The sequence below is a fragment of the Miscanthus floridulus genome, chromosome 9 (genome assembly GCF_019320115.1).
Source record: "Miscanthus floridulus cultivar M001 chromosome 9, ASM1932011v1, whole genome shotgun sequence".
In the NCBI taxonomy this organism is placed as follows: Eukaryota; Viridiplantae; Streptophyta; class Magnoliopsida; order Poales; family Poaceae; genus Miscanthus; species Miscanthus floridulus.
The window spans coordinates 33,753,325-33,757,116 of NC_089588.1; positions in this window are offsets into that span (position 1 = coordinate 33,753,325).

Below are 3,792 nucleotides of genomic sequence, written 5' to 3' on the forward strand. Positions count from 1 at the left end.
CCTCCCACCAAAAATTGTAGCAACAGTCTTGGTGGGATCCTGGTATGTAGGGCCCTTGTTCTTGCCTTGGTCTCTACCTTGACCGTCCTCGGTCTCATTGTCATTGTGCCACTGCTTCTTTGATGTTTCTCCCCTGAGCACAGTCTTTAGGCCCTTACACTCCCACATGGTGTGCTTGCCATCCTTATGGATAGGGCATGGGCCGTCCAGTAGCTTGCCAAAATCCACATCGTAGGTGCGCTTGACATGGGTGTCAATAGTGTTGATGGAGGTATCAGGTTAGTGATGACGGCTTTGTCTACTTCTTGAGCTCTTTGGACGATCATCATGTTGAGGGTTGTGGTCATCGTGATGGCGATCATGGTCATCATGATGGTCATGACCATCACAGTGGCGATCATGATCGTCGTAGCGTCTGTCTTTGCAATGAGTAGAGCAGGCAGCCTATTTGGCTTCTTTGGCATTAGCGTATCCATTCATTGTTTGTATCAGCTCACCGATGGTGGTAGGCCTCTTGCGGTATAGCTTGCTACGAAGCTGCTCATGTTAGAGCCCTTTGGTGAAGGTGGTGATGGCCTCGACGTTGGTGATGTTGGGGATGAAGTTTCTTGTCTCCGAGAGGTGCCTGATGAAGCCACGCATAGATTCCTCGGAGGACTGGTGAAACTTTTCCAAGTCATACTTGGTGCCAGGTTGTTCGCATGTAGCCATGTAGTTGTCAGTGAAGACTTTCTTGTGATCGTCCCAAGATTGGATGGAGTTCTCCTGCAAGCTAAGGAGCCAATTATTTGTAGGCTGGTTAAGCATGATAGGAAGGTAGTTTACCATGATGTCCTCATCTCTGCCCGTGGCTTTTATGATGATCTCATATAGAGTTAGCCACTGAGTGGGGTTGGCCTTTCTATCATAGGTATTGACACTAATGACCTTGAAGCCTAGTGGCCACCGAACGGCTCGGAGCTTCTCTATAAAGGGGCAAAGTCCTGATGTGTCGGCAGGAAGTGGTGATTGGCGAGCAGTGAATCCTTCATGTTCAGCGTCAAATCTCTGGCGGAGCTCCATCTCTACTTCATAGTGTGCGGACCTGCTGTTTTTGATGTGGCCACGAGCATCTACACTGGCGTTAAGGTTATCGTGAAGGTAACGAGGGTTGGGTTGATTGACCTCCTAGTTGCGGTTGCTGCCCCAACCTCCCTAAGGACGTGGTGGGTAGGCGTCTTGGCGTGAATACGCTTCATAGTTGCCCCTAGAATCTATATAGAGGTAGGGGCAGTGGCAGGAGTGGTGGGTATGAGCCAACATGGTGGAGTAAGATGGTGCTTTGTTTTGGAACTTGTTGACCTAGACATGTGCAGCTATGATGTGCGCATGGACCTTCTCGACCTCTGGAGTGTGAGGGAGTTTGTCGAGCTCATTGAAAGCGATAGTGAGATTAGCACTTGGAGTCTAATAGACTAGCTAGTTGCCAACCATGTCAAATGCCTCTTCTAGATTGCATTTATGGCGGGATGGGCCGCGACCGTCTTCGTTGGCCTCAAGGCCACTTCTGTGTCTCGGTGACGTTGGCGATCAGCGTTCTTCGCTAGACGAGCGTCGCGCTCTTTAGTAGTTTCACCATCCTTGGTAACACTGTCATGGCTAATGTGGAAAATCATGCCCCCAAATCCTAGAGGGAAAGTAGGGCAGGTCAAGAGGGTCCTAGTTGAGCCCTCGGAAGAATCATTAGGGCTTTCGTCCAAGACATGATGAAGAGATTTGGTTGGAAGAGGGGAATCCTCTAAGAGCTAATGAATAGCCACCATGTTGACCATGGGCGTAGGCTGACCAGGGTCAGTTGGGTCAATCATGTAAAGGTCGGTTATGTGATTGCGTTTGACATGGTCGGTGAAGAGGTGGTGGACGTTGTTCTGACACGTAGATCCTGCACCCTCTAGCCCTTAAGGGGTAGGGCCTCATCAAGTTCTCTATTGGGGCTTCATAGTCATCCAAGCGAAGGTCGGTGGTGGGCAGTGGTCGTCACTGCACTGTGCACCCTTCTAGAGTAGCCATGATCACCAGATCAAAATCTATCTGCCTTGCACTGTGTGGCCGAGTAGGTCGCTCAGTCACTGTGGCTTGGTGATCTTGGAGCATGGGAAAATCACCGCTCACTCTAGATCGATCTAGGACCAAATCCATGAGGAGCTGGCATTCTGTTAGGTGATCTGTGACCCAATCAATGGATGCAATCAGATTGTTGTTGCTGATGGATCTCCTGATCCAGCGACATGGTGCCAGGACTAGAGATGTCATTGCTGGTACTAGCATGATCGGCATAGGGTGGTCCTGCACTGGCTCCACGATCTCCTCGTTGCCGTCAGGGCTGATGACCCCAGTCATAGATCCGACCATGAAGATCTGGCTTGGCTCGTGGGGGGGCCATGGAGCTTGGGAAGGTGACCATCTGGTTCACCATGGATTCAACATGAACACCCCCTACCTAGTGTGCCACTATCGACAAAATCTGGTCGACAGTCTACCAAGGGGTATGCCCATAGTAGTAGATGAATCGGTGGAGGTGCGCATGAGGGAACTGGATGGTGACATAGAATGCAATAGACAGTGATTTAGACAGGTTCAGGCCGTCAACTTAATACCCTACGTCCTATGTTCCTATGGTTTGTATTGTGTATGATTCGATTAAAATGAGGGGGGTCCCTACCCACCTTATATAGCTTGGGGGGTTGGGTTATAGATCGGTTATTTCCATTCTGATCAGTTTACAAGATAGGAAGTTACAAATCGTATAATATCTATCATATCCGAGTAGATTTCATTGATCGCCGACAATCTTTACGTTGCCTTGTGAAGCACGTCGTCTTGCAGCATACTTCATGTGGCATTATCTTGCAAGCTGGGCCTCGACTGGTGGCGCGACCCATGCATAGTCTTGTGGGCTAGGCCTCCCCTAGCGGCTTGGCCCATGTGTAGCCTTGCGGGTACCGGGGGTCATACCCCCCCCCCACACCATTTTGGAGCCACTACATCATTCCACACTTGTAATATTTTTGTTTTAGTAGTCTTTTGGTGTTTGGAAAAGCTTGTAAGAGGCTTGGACATCTTGGCAACACTTGATATGAGAAATACAGATAGTTCCAATATGTTCTTGTCCTCTACTTATCATTATAGTTTTGCATTTGAATCAGAGTATAGTTCTTGTGTTATTATCTTCGTATATAACCTAGCATATAGTTTTTATGTTATGAACTTAGCACATAGAACTTTATGCTTAATCATTCATACAACTTATATGATTAGAATTAGAGCTCAGTTGAGGTGGCGGTTCGTCGTTCCTTCGGGTTTGCCCATGTCCTATGCTTATCGATCCCTAGGGTCGATGTCCTAGGGGATACAGGTAGATTCTTTATACATGGGCATGTTGTTTGGGTATACGAAAGCCTTTGAATGTGATGATGCTCCACGGTTGAGGGGTAAGCGGCAGGTGGTGACAACCCTATCCATCCCTTGTATTCCCCCACGTTCGGGTATTCGTATTGGAGTTCGTAAATCCTCCCTGGCTTGCTGGTAGACTAGTGCCTAGAGTTCTCCCTGTCCATCTTATACTTAGGTCTAGCCCTAACCATGTATTTTGTATGATCACTCACTATTCTTTGCATGAATATATTAGGATAAGCCTGCTCCACTTAAGAAACATTCTTTTATTCTTTTATTCTTTCTTTCTCTTTTATCCTTGAGGTTGGCCCAAGTGTGTGTCACACTATCTTTAAAACCATCAAGGCTTACCCCTGTAGT